This window comes from Schistocerca serialis, chromosome 3 (assembly GCF_023864345.2).
Source record: "Schistocerca serialis cubense isolate TAMUIC-IGC-003099 chromosome 3, iqSchSeri2.2, whole genome shotgun sequence".
NCBI classification, from domain to species: domain Eukaryota; kingdom Metazoa; phylum Arthropoda; class Insecta; order Orthoptera; family Acrididae; genus Schistocerca; species Schistocerca serialis.
The window spans coordinates 507,704,487-507,718,552 of NC_064640.1; the positions used below are offsets into that span (position 1 = coordinate 507,704,487).

The 14,066-nt window shown below is 38.0% G+C and overlaps 1 protein-coding gene across 3 annotated transcripts in view; it reads left to right on the top strand.

Moving 5' to 3' along the window:
- Positions 1–14,066, top strand: part of LOC126470391 (uncharacterized) — a 195,808-nt gene that overhangs the window by 36,095 nt on the left and 145,647 nt on the right. The gene's annotated exons all lie outside the window — the stretch shown is intronic.

Here is a 14,066-nt window from a genome sequence, read left to right on the forward strand (position 1 = left end):
AGTAATTGTAGCTGTGTCTAAGTCCCCATTGGGACATTTTCTGCATGTCTTTGAAAAACATGGATTCTTTGTTGTGCTGTCAGACAGAGGGAAACAAATTATTGTTTGTAGGGGTTTCAGTGTAGATTTTCTGAAGAGTCTGATAGAAAGAATGATCATGGAGTATTACTTGGTTCTTTCAGTTTGCCATCAGTTATTGATTTCCATACTCGGGTAGTAAAGGAAAGCAGCATGCTGATAGACAGTGTTTTTATATACCAAGAGAAATTTAATCAAATAAATTTTCCCTGTTAAGAACGGTTTTTCTGATCATGATGCACAGCTCGTTACAGTATATGACGTAGCTTCATACAGTAATGCAAGACAGTCCTCCAGAGTAAAGCATTCAATTAACGATTTAACAATTTCAAATTTTATGGAAAGCTTGTGACAGACTGGAATGAGGTGTACAGGAAACATGATGCTAATTAAAAATTTAACCTATTTCACGATAGCTTTGTAAGTATATTTGAAAACAGTGTCTCAAAGAAAACAGTGAAACATAATTGTAGGAAACCATCTAGAAAGCCATGGCTTACTAAAAGGATAAAAATATCTTCTAACCCAAAAGGGAAATGTATCTCATAGCTAGGGGGAGTAATGATCCATAAACAGTCAAACTTACAGAAACTACTGCACTTTATTGAGAAAAGTTATTAAAAAGTCCAGAAGAATGTGCATTATGTCCAAGATTAGCACCTCAGATATTAAAATTAAAACGATTTGGAATATTGTTAAAAGGGAAACAGGACAACGGAGAGCACAGGAAGACTGTATTTCTATCAAACTCAATGAAACATTTGTTAACAAAAAGTCAGAAGTATAAAATATTTTTAATAATTATTTCTTAAGTGTTGTAGAAAAAATAGGATCCAGTTGTTCATTAGAAAATGCAAGACTTATATGGAAGAAGCAATACTTATGCAATTTGATAAAATTGAAATTCAACCCACATCTACTGAAATTAGGAAAATAATAAATTCACTCAAAAGTAAACTGTCACATGGAATTGATGCAATTTCCAACAGAGTTCTAAAAGCTTGTCCCCAACAGATAAGTAGGATTCTCGACCACATATGTAGTTGCTCACTGAAACAGGGCTTTTTAAAACACATTATCTGCTGAAATGTTTGAGTTCAGCATCAGCTGAAATGTTTGAATTCAGCTACTTATGCTATCAGCAATATTACAAATTTTGGTGCTAAACATATCAGTAAATTAGTCTACTGTGTCTGTTGTGATTCACTACTTTCATATGGCATCACATTGTGGGGTAATTCATCATTAAGAGAAAAAGTATTCATTGCAGAAAAGCATGTAATCAGAATAATAGCTGGAACCCACCCAAGATCACCTTGCAGACATTTATTTAACGAACAAGGGATATTCACAGTACCTTCACAATACATATATTCACTTATGAAATTCGTTATTAATAACCGATCCCAGTTGAAATATAATAACAAGGTGCATAGCTACAACACTACAAGAAATGGTGATCTTCACTGCCCTGGGTTAGAACTGACTTTGTCACATAAAGTGTGAATTACGCTGCCTCAGACATCTTTGGTCATTTACCATATAGCATTAAAAGTCTGACAGGTAGCCAACTAGCTAATTTAAAACAAATTTTAAGAATTTCAAAATGACAAGTTTTTCTACTCAGTAAGTGAAATTTTAGATATGAAATAGTAAAAAAAAAAAGTTATATCGTGTAAAAAACCTTATGTTAAACTGACAGTTAACATTATTATGAAATATTGTTTTCATGATCTATGGAACAAGTATTAATGTAGTGTAATCCCAGTAAAATAAAAAAAAATGTATACAATAGAATAAAGAAGAATATAACATAAAGTATTTTTGTAAACTAGTAGACAGTCAAATCCAACTTAACCAAAAGTACTATAAGATGAAATAACTTAACATTAAACAGGCAAGGCTGGTTGAGCAACCATTACTACAGCTTAATAGAGAGATGTTCCAGTCTTACAGTAAATATTTCAAAATGAACCTCCAAAGCTAAAGATAGAAAACGTGATACATACAGCATCATCTTCTCAAACCTAATCCTCAGCACATTCTTTGTCACAAGATGCCTCGGGCAATTCAGTATACATCTTCATAGGATTAACTGTGTTCTTTAGGAATATATTGTGTCACTTTTTGAAAGTATTAGACTACTCTTGTATTAATGGGACTTTCCTCATTGTATGCTTTGTGTGTGGCAATGTTACACATCCAGTGCCAGGTTAAAATATGTGCTGAGTAACGTCATTGCCAGTGTAGACACTAAAACTAGTTAAGAAAATTATTAGGAGGGACTTTGCTTACAGCAAATTTATTGTTTATGCGTGCTTGGTTGATTATGATGACGTATTATGTTTGGACATACATCCAGTCTGAACTTGGCATTTCAGTACATCAAAGTCACTGTCAGATGAGGGTAATGAATGACCTCACTGTGAGAAATAGTGAATGATCTTACGAAACATTCCCAACTGAGTAAGCGCATTCAAAAGTCGAATAACTATATAACTTCTATTTTGACCCCTGTAGTTGCGTGAAAAAATACTGTTCTTTCTCTTAGTCTGAATATAATGAAGCAGACCTTAACTCGTATGGAAATTTACGGCAAAGCCCCTTCATGATATGAATGAAAATGTGCCTTTTTATCTTTGAGACTACGAATGCTGAGTATGTTCGCCCACAGGTACATATAAAATTTTTTCAGCACTTGCACATTTGGTAAAGAAATTTTCTGCATAAAATTGAACCTTACTGCAAGTAAAGCATCTTGTTCTTTACATTTTTCCTGCATTTCTTTCATTTTAGAATAAAATTTCTTACTGAGATGTGTAAGTTCACCAACAGCTGCTCCCTTGGCAGATTTGTGTAAATCTGAACTTTTTACTTCAACTTCTAGCTCCTCACACGTACTGCAAACATCCACTTGTGGCCAGGCAAAGTGCAGTGAAAAATTTCAGGAAAGTACTTTGATTTTATCCATACTGGATGAGAGGTCGTGGTTGTGAATGTCAGTGTTAAAAAATATATCAGCTGAACCACTTGTTTATAGTGTAAAACACTAAGATTGACGCGTTTCGGAAGTCAAGCTTCCGTCAGAATAATAAAAAGTAAAAGAACCTGTTAAAACTCGCTAAAATGGAACACGCACCAGGCACAATAAAATTAATAATAAAATTAAAACATCATGGCTACTTCCCTTGTTGCAGCCGTGTCTTCCAAGGTGCATCTCCACATAGTCATCAAAATATAAAAACTCTAAAGTGGTGTCGCCTATGGTGTTCAACATCTAACCACATGGCTCTCTCCCCATTTTTATTCAGAATTTTTTGTCTGTTCGGACATTCCGCGTTTTAATTGGCACATCCCATAGTTCACTTCATATCCAGGAGAACGGTGTTCCACAGGGCTCTGTATTGAGCGTGCCCCTTTTCCTTGTGGCCATTAATGGCCTTGCAGCAGCAGTAGGGTCGTCTGTCTCACCCACGTTGTATGCTGACGATTTCTGCATCTTTTTCAGCTCCTCCACCATTAGTGTTGCAGAATGTAGGTTGCAGGGAGCCATACGCAAGGCGCAGGTGTGGCCCCTAGCCCATGGGTTTCAATTCTCTCCTGCGAAGACTTGTGTTATGCAGTTTTGTCGGCATCGAATTGTCCATCCCCACCCTGAGCTTTATCTTCAGGATGCCATGCTCAGGGTTGTTGACACCGTTTTCTGGGATTGCTGTTCGATGCCCGGCTTACTTGGCTTCCACATATTTGTCAGCTCAAGCGTCAGTGCTGGCAGCATCTGAATGCCCTCCGCTGCCTCAGCAACACAACTTGGGGTGCAGATCGTAACACGCTGCTGCAGCTCTACAAAGCCCTTGTGCTGTCTCGACTGGATTATGGGAGTGTGGCGTATGGCTCAGCGTCGCCCTCAGCGTTGCAACTGCTGGACCCCATTCACCACTGTGGGGTTCGACAGGCGACAGGAGCATTCCGCACCAGTCCTGTTAATAGCCTACTTGCTGAGGCTGGGGTTCCTCCGATCCACATTTGGTGTCTACAACTCTTAGCCAACTATGCTGCCCATGTTCGTTGTTCGCCCCGTCACCCTAACTGCCATCTCCTTTTCGCTAATGCGGCAGTCCATACCCCACACTGGCGGCCGTGATCAGGCCATACCATTGGGATCCGTGTTCGGTCACTCCTTAGTGAACTCGAGTCTTTGCCTCTTCCATCTGCTTTTCAGGTCCACCCACATACACCACCTTGGTGTATTCGTCGGCCGCAGCTTCGGCTGGACCTCTCACAATGGCAAAAGGATTCAGTTCCTCCTGCAGTCTTGCACCGCCAATTTCTTGCTCTCCTCGATGCATCCCGTGACTCGGAGGCTATCTATACAGATAGCTCAATGGTTGATGGCCATGTGGGGTACGCTTATGCTCATGCGGACTATGTAGACCAGTGCTCCTTGCCGGAAGGCTGCAGTGTTTACACCGCAGAGCTAACAGTCATTTTTCGTGCCCTTGAGCGTATTCGTACCAGCACTGGAGAGTCTTTTGTCATTTGCAGTGACTCTCTCAGTAGTCTACAGGCTCTTGACCAGTGCTACCCACGCCATCCCATTGTTGTTGCCATCCAGGAGTCCGTTCATGCTCTTGAACAGCGTGCACGTTCAGTGGTGTTCATATGGACCCCAGGACACATTGGGATAGCGGGAAACGAACTTGCCGACAAGTTAGCTAAAGAAGCCACCCGCAAACTGCCGTTGGAGATCGGCCTCCCGGCAACTGATCTCCAATCGGTGTTGCGCCGTCGGGTCTTTGGGATGTGGGCAGACGAATGGCGCACTCTGTCTGTACCCAACAAGCTGCGGCGAGTAAAGGAGACCACGACCGTGTGGGGTTCCTCCATGCAGGCCTCTCGCAGAGATTCTGTTATTCTCTGTAGGCTCCGCATTGGTCACTCTTGGCTGACGCATGGTCATCTGCTGCGTCGAGAGGACCACCCTCATTGTCGCTGTGGTGAAAACATGATGGTGGCCCATATATTGTTGGAATGTCCTCTTTTAACCGCTCTCAGGTGAACTTTTAATCTCCTGGGTAATTTATCATCTCTTTTAGGTGACGATGTCTCTATGGAAGATCATGTTTTAAGTTTTATTCGAGCAAGTGGCTTTTATAGGTCCCTCTAATTTTATTGCGTCACCCTCTTTTGTGCTGTATATTTTACTTAGTTTTGTGTTGTCATTCAACTCCACCCTAATCTTTTAGGCTGGAGGTTTTAACGTGTTGCAGAGTGGCTGGCTCATCCTATTATTTTTGTGATCAGCCAGCCACAGTCCTCTGCTGTACAGTTTTAATTCCTTCTGCCTTTCTTCTCTATGTTGTTTTTGTTGCTGTGCTCCATTTTCCGTGTTGTCTTACAATTGACCGTGGGGCTTTTCTTCCCCCGGAATTTTTATTTTAGTGCTTCGCCTGACTGGTGGATAGTTTCACTGTGCTCTGTGTTTTTATGAAACAAGGGACCGATGACCTTTGCAGTTTGGTCCCTTTAATCTTTAAACCAACCAACCAACCGCCCATGTGTCTTCATTGATACCACACACCACGTAGCCAAACACGACATTGAAATGCGAATGAGCTCAGGCGCAAGTAAACAAGGAAGTCACAGAGATGTCTATACAAACAGATAACGTATACATGTTCCAAGGACCTAATGAAATGATGGTATCCTGTCAATTGCTAAAAATGTAGTTACTAAAAGAAACCAGTGAAATGTTTGAAAAAGTTATTTGTATCACCAGTTAGCTGTTCATTCAGTGTGTTCTGATTATCCACGCTATGTATCGTAATTTCCAGATGTTCTAGTAGATCCAGCCTTTGTCCTGTCTATGTAAAATAACGAGATCCTGATCTATTCCGAACATGGAGTGTCCCTTTCCCTAATATGCATCGCTGCAGCTGACTTTCCGAAATTATTAAGCCGGAAAGCGTCGCTATGTTCTTTGTAACGCACTTTAAAGGACCTACCAGTTTGGCCTACATAGCTTGTCTTGCACGTGTTACACTGAATTTTATAGACTCCAGCTCTCTCATATTTATCGCTTTCCTGCTGTAAATTATTTCTTAGTTTAAACCGCAGCGTATTATTGGTCTGAAAAGTGGTATCAACTTTAAAAGATTTGAAAATGTTAGTCACTTTTTGCGAAATATCACCAAAGTATGGTATTGTGACTTTCGTAATATTATTTGCAGTATTCTTCCTTGCATTCACGTGCTGTTTCTGTCGTATTAATTTATTGACAACATTTTGGTGATATCTGTTAGCTCTGGCTAGTTGTTTCACGATGTTCAGCTCAGTCATTGTGTCTTCTTCATTCATAGGGACTCTAAAGGCTCTATCTATCAAAGATCTAAAAGCAGAAAGTTTCTTGCTATTAGGATGGCAGGAATTATTTTGTATCAACATATCAGTTGTGGTTGGTTTCCTAAATATTTTAAAAACATACCTACCATTTTGTTTCCTAATACTTAGGTCGAGAAATAGTTCACCATTTTTCTCTTATTTCACAGTGAATTCAATTTTACCGTGTAACTCGTTAAATTTATTTACTATTTCTGCAACTTCTTTTTCTTGTCCATGAATAAGAAGCAGTGTATCATCTACATAGCATCTGTAATATACAACTTTATCCATGGGATGTTGTGGGTTAACGAGGAGTCTTTTTTCCAAATGATTTATAAAGGTGTCTGCTATGGTTCTAGATATACTGGAACCCATAGCCAGTCCATCTTTTTGCATATAAAATTTATTGTTAAAAGAAAATAATTATATTTCAGAACGAATTCTAACAGTTCGATGAATTCGACTATTTCTTGCTGAGACAGTGTTTTGTACTTAAGCAAATTTTCTTGGATGACCTTAACAGCCTCATTTACTGGCAGATTTGCATAAAGGTTTTTAATGTTTAGAGATACTAGGCGGGCCGTGTCAGTGATAGGCTTATCCTTAATTTCATTTATCAAATCTGAATTATTAGTGATTGAAAACTTATCCTCGAACACGAAAGATTCTTTTAAAATTTTATCGAGCATTTTAGTAATTTTGCATAAAGGACTGTTTCCAGAATTCACAATTACTCTGGCTGGACAATTTTCCTTATGTACCTTAAACTGGGATCTAAGTCGTGGAGATTTTGGATTCATGACTGAGCAGCGTATTTTTTCTTTTTCTGTGAAGAGGAAGAAAGTCCTCTTCAATAGCTTTTTTAACTCGGCTTGTACCTTTTTTGTTAAATCCATGCCGATTTCTGTAATATCGTTTTCTGAAAAGAACTGCAATGTTTTATTAATGTACTGCTCTTCACTAACAATAACAATATTGTTGCAATTTTCAGTATTTAAATGAAACAGTATATTATTGAACACAAACAACATTACAGCTGAAACATACAAACAAAAACACCATAAATGCCACTCTGTAGCATATAACACACACTTAAAATAATACACTGGTGGCTCTTGTTGTTTACTATATCTAATTACTGAATGGATGCAACAGAATGACCGAAAGTAAAGGGGATGGGAATGTTACAGTCTGTCGATAATCTAAAACAAATATTGGTTTGTGAATCAGCTAAAACATAATGATTTGGCACCTTTTGTGTAATTATGGCAAGAAGATATCTTCCTATTCATTGTGTGCCTACCCTCGTAGTGTATGATATTCTGTGAGAACCTCTCTCTTACATAGAAAGATTTGTTGCCCCCCCCCCCCCCCCCTCTCCCCTCCAAAAGCATAAGCATGCGTTAATGACCTCAAATACAGAGGTGGGTAACATGAATATATGTACCATATAATTTTATTGAAATACCCTGAAACTATTTATTTTTAAGTCTTGGCTGTAATAAAAATACGAGTTTGAAATCAACATTTCTGTCATTTTTGTGCTAAAAAATAAGTACATAGTTTAAAGTGTACTTTACTGTAATTTCTGTGCTTGAATAATTAAAAAAAATATAGAAGTAACAGTACTGTGATTTAGGACTAAATACATGCGAAAAATTGAAATTGCACAACTTAGTTCAATGGTTACTCACTAACTTATGTTTCAGAAAAGGACATGCTTAACACTTGGGATCAACATGGCCTAAGCACAAGGTTTTTTTTAAAATAGGAACCTCCTTTTCTTTCTTCTGAACGAGGGCAAATGATGCAACCACCTTGATGTTTTCAATGTTTGTCTTCTAGTTTTCATACTGGAGCATTTACTGCTGACTTAAGTTTTCTGGGAAGATGGTAGCTCATGTCGGCATGTTCCTGGTGATGTTCTTTCATGAGATTAGTTGCAAGAATGTTGAAATATTCGTTCTTGTAATGCTTGCAGATATTATCAGGGTGTTAATTTCAGCAATATTTAGAAGAGCATAGAATACAGTTAGAGGCCATCTTCTTGAGTTATGCAACATAGTAGGTAGAATGCAATTGCTCTGCTGTATCCGAACTATCTTGTGTCAAGTGTGGTCATCATTTCTGGTCTTCTTGGCTGTCCTGATGTTTATGAATTTTATCATCATTATCCATTGCCAAAATGAGCTATGTAACCATTCCTCATTTGATTATTAATTTTTAAAAGCAGGAACATACTGGTCTCATTTCTGATAAGACAGTTGTATTCTCTACAGTATTATAGGCGACTGTTCTTTTATTTCTAAGTGGTACTTCCGTACTCCATTTAGTACTGCCATGTTTTTTTTTTTGTCAAACAGTCTGAAATTTCATTTTCTTCTGCAGAGTTTGTACTCATTTCACCTTCAGTACCACCTTCATATTCCATGTCATTATTGTGCTTGTTATCACTCTGATGTTTGACAACAAATCATTTTCATTCCCACCAACATTGGCATCCTATTTGTCCTCACATTCCATAAGTCTCAGATTGTGCACATGCTATGCTTTACACATTTACAACACACATGGCTCAACACGTTGGTAGGAGACACAAATTTACAACTAAATACACAAGCTTGTCTTACACTGAAGAATTACTTTACTGGCCTCATGGTGTGGGAGGCAGTAGAAGAATTTCAGGTTCTCCATGGTTAACCAGCCAGCCTCACTGGTGGTCCATTGTTGTAATTTAGGTTGCAAAATGAAAACATACACACAAGAAAAAAATGAAATGACACCAACTAGCTGCCCTGTACAACTTAATATATTTCAAGGCGTGTATGACACCCCACCAGACTAATTCAGATTTTATTGTTGATAATAAAGAAGCAGACACCTCACAAACATTCATCAAATATAGACAATAAATTGGCACACTTGTATGCAGGGCTACAGAAATCATAGAAATGTTATTTGATGAAATGGACTGATTACAACCTGTGATGTCATATGCTGTGTCTGTTCCATTTCAGTCACCCCTTGACTTGGCTACAAAGACTCCCTGTTTTTGATTATACATAATTTAATATCTTCACGATCCCTGTATTTGGTGCTGTGTGGTTCCATTAATGGTTAGAATGATGTGGCTTGTATGTAGGCCCCCCTGCACCTTTTTCTCATTCTGTGTACAGATAACATTTTATCATATTTGTGTTCATTCACCAGAGGAAACCAAACCATTTTAAGGATGCAGGGTACTTATAAATGGTGGAAAAATCGAATTTTTTTTTATGAATTTATTAAATTCTATAGTCTTTCCTGATTACATTGATATATACATTATAGGGTTTCAAATAAAAAAATGACCTATATCTACCAAATTTTATAGTTACAGCCATGCCTGCTTTATTTCTGTTACAGAAACCAGTATTATTTTGACCTGCCAGGTTAGCCGAGAGCGCTTATGCGCTGCTTCCTGGAATCGGGTAGGCGCACCAGCCCCAGATCGAATCCGCCCGTCTTATTAATGACGACGGTCGATGTGCTGGCCAGCCTGGATGTGGTTTTTAGGCGGTTTTCCACATCCCCCTACATGAATACTGGCCTGGTCCCCATGCCCCGCATCAGTTACACGGCTTGCGGACATCTGAACACTTTCGCACTATTCCATGGATTACACTAGTCACAGACCCCTGGGGGTACACTAATTCCGTCCCGGGGGGTACGGGGTGGTGGCAGGAAGGGCATCCGGCCAGCCCTTCAACTAAAATTGGCAAATCCGATTAACCATGCCACCCTGTGTAGCTGCGGGAAAAGGCACAATCGGAAGAAGAAGAAGAAGAAGAAGAAGAAGAAGAAACCTAGTATTGTTTTGAAAAGAACTGTGAACTTTGTTTCCAGTGATTATTCGTATGATACATTGTATTTGTTGGTAGCAGTGCAGGTTTCTAATGTCTGTAAATCATTATCTTTGCTTATTTACTTTTGTTTCGCTGAAGCAGTTTGTTCACGTGTTACTGAATGTTTGTTGCCCAAGTGCTACATATATTTGTGGAAGTACATATCCTTTAGTGTGCAATAAATACAAACTATACCACACATCAAGAAATTCAATTAAAGGAAATTCCATGTTAACCAGTTCACAAACTAAGCAAGCCACACTGTTGAAAGTAACCTATGTATCAGTTCTTCAGGGAAGAAACTCCGCCATGGCACGCTTCCTGGTGATTCAAAATTTTTGTGTTAACAGTGGTGCTGTTTGTAGTGGATTTGTTGTTGGTGATGCGGGCATCTTATCTTCTTTGATAAAGGAAGTGGCGAAATGTAATCAATGTGATTGTGCAGGCTGTCTGGAAATAACTGAACAACAAAGTAGCAGGAAGGGTTTAGCATCAAAATTAGTTGTTCTGTGTAGATCTTGCAATAAATTTACCTCGAAAATGACTTCGAACATTGCGCATTATTCATATGATGTGAATTTGAAGTTAGTGTATTCAATGCGTGCAGTAGGAAAAGAAAAAAAGGCTGCTTAAATGTTTTGTGGTTCAATGGACCTTCCTCCTCCTCCCAGTAGGTACAGCAAGTTCATAAAAATACTTTTAGGTACCTAAAGCATTTATGAAATGTGCAGTAGAAGAAACTGTAAATATTAGTGGAACCAGGAAGATTGCTGTTGCACTTGATGGGCTATGGCAACTTCGAGAATATCGTTCTTTGAATGGTGTTGTAAGTGCTACTTCTCTGGAGGATGAAAGAGTTGTTGATGTTGAGTGCTTATTTAAGGACTGTTACACCTGCCATGGTAACACTGAAGGACATATTGAAAATCAGTGTTCTAAAAATTATGATGGTTACAGTGGAGGTATGGAGTGTGATAGAGCTCTACAAATAGTTCAGAGGTCAGTGCCCGTTTATAACGTTAGATATACGAAGTACCTAGGTGAAGGGGACTCTAAAGCTTTCAATAAAATTAATGAGTTCAATGTTTATGGTGATACCTTGGTAACAAAACTGGAGTGTTTTGGACATGTGCAAAAGAGGGTGGGTGCTAGATTGACGAAGCTATGAAGATAAATGAAAGGAAAGTTGCTATCTGATGGAAAATCTATGTCTGGCCAAGGCAGATTGACAGAAACTGAAATAGACCAGAGTTATTATGGACTGGCCATTAGATGAACTGCACCTCTGAATGGAGTTACAGCAATGAGAAAAGCTTTATGGGCCACAGATGACCACCCTGTTCACAGACTTTGCCCTAAAAGAGCAGATACTTGGTGTGGTTACCAAAAAGCAAAAGTAAGTTGTCAAATATACCATCATAAGCATTCTCTTCCTGAGCCTGTTATGAATGAAATAAAACCAATTTTTAGAGACCTGAGTAACCCTGTTTTGCTTAGTAAATGTCTTCATGGGGGCACTCAGAATGCAAATGAAAGTTTCAACCTTTCCATAAGGGAAAGACTACCCAAGGATGTTTTTGTAGGACTAAATACTTTAAAAGTTGGTGTGCTAGATGCAGTGATATGTTTCAATGATGGAGTGATAGGAAAGTTTGGAAGTCCTGAGAAATTTAGGCATAAAATGTGGCTCTAATATGGAAGATCAATTGCTTGCGTGTGACAGACAACGGGTCCATGAAGCTGAAAGATTCGCTTGTCAAGTTACCAAAAAAGCAAGAAGTGCTAAAAGGAAAGCCAAGAGGAAGCTTGAAAATGAAGAAATGCTGCAGGATGAAGACTATGATTCAGAAATGTTCTGAGGCACAGTTTAATTGGACTCATATCTTCATTCACAATTTCTTGCTAGTTGTATTTTTCAGAATTCAGGTACAAATATTTCCCAGAGTTTATAAAGCATTGATCTAATTTTTTTTCTTAACTTGCAATAGTCCTTACTTATGTAGTAGACCTAAGCTTTATTGCAGAATCAACTAAATTGTAGAAAAAATAACATTTTTACTAATTTTATAAAAATTAAAATGTAAGATGTGATATTTTTTTTATCCTTGTAATATACGTAATAGGTGGTCTAGTACTTCAGCCATCATGTCACGCATATCTGGTAAAAATTTGGTCTCCTTCAAATGTATAATATTGGATTAAATGGTACCGCCATTTGAGGAAGCATTTTGGAAAAAAAAATGCATCAATTTCTTTGTAATTTACTTGATAACCCTAAGCAGTTTCTAAAATATTCAAAATACTTGTAATTTGTTTAGAAAGTGTGCTGCATTACCTGATATCAACAAATAATCTGTGAAACATATACATTATAAATGTTGCCTGAAAGAAATAGGTGTTGATTTTTTCGTAATATTGAGCCTGAAAAGTACCCTGTATCCTTAACAGAGGACATTGATGTACTTGAAAATATAGTACAACTCAAGTCTATTATCATTGCATTGGCCTTTCCTTCTGTCCTAACATGAACCTAGTTTCTGTACTGTAGAAAGTACTCAAGCTAGAGGTCTTTGAAGGAGTCAATGAAAGCATATGATCATTGAGGTATCTTTTTATTTTATAGCTTTCTGCTTGGAATTGAAAAGGTTGTGTCCAATGTGAAGTAATTACTGCTATGTTTCCACTATGAATACAGATACATACACAAGTATTTGTGTCACCGTGTCCCTCTTTGTAGAATGTCATATTGGTAACCATGAATGCCAGGTATGATTAAAAAGTAACAGGAATTTTTTAACATTGAGGGCTTTTTATACATTTGATTTTCAAAAGTTTTTTTTATCTTGTTGGTACACATGTTCCTTGATATATGTTTGCATTTTCAGCTGTTTCAAATAATTGGTTTATTGTTGACACTTGCAAAGATTATACATTTTTTGAGTACTTGGCAAATTTTTACTTTCAAAAAATAATTGAATAATGGAGTAAAGTGCAGCACCACATTTGAAAAGTTGACTGTGGCCTTTGGTGAATCTACTATCAGTAAGAAAGGAGTTTATGAGTAATATAAATATCTCAAAGAGGGTCGAGAAGACATTGAATACAATGACCACCCGGGACACCCAAGCACATCTATTAGTGACAACAGTGTGGAAGAAGTAAAGAAAATTGTTCTGAAAATTTGCCTAACCACCACGAGAGAGGTTGCTGTTGATGTTGGCATATCCTTTATCTTATGCCAAGCAATTTTTTTGGATTTTTGGGAATGAAACATTCGGCAGCAAAGTTTGTTCTGAAATTGTTGAATTTTTGTCCAAAAAGGTTGTTGCATAGACATCACTCAGGAATTTCCGAGTGAAGTCGACAATGATCTAGAACTTCTAAAGAAGGTTAGAATAGGTGATGAAATGTGGGAATACGGGTATGATGTCAAAACCAGGGCCAAGTCGGCCCAGTGGAAACTGCCTGAAAAGCCAAGACCAAAAAAAATTCGACAAGCTCGATCACATGTGAAGGTTCTCCTCTACAATTGGATAGTGCATCATGAGTTCCAGCCATATGGTCGTACAGTCAATAAGGAATACTACCCAAAAGTTACGCACCATTTGTATTAAGAAATCCAAAGAAAATGACCAGAATTGTGGCAAAACCACTTGTGGAAATTGCATAATGATAATGCTGCAGTCACACCTCAATGCTTGTTCATGATTTTTTGTGGCAAAA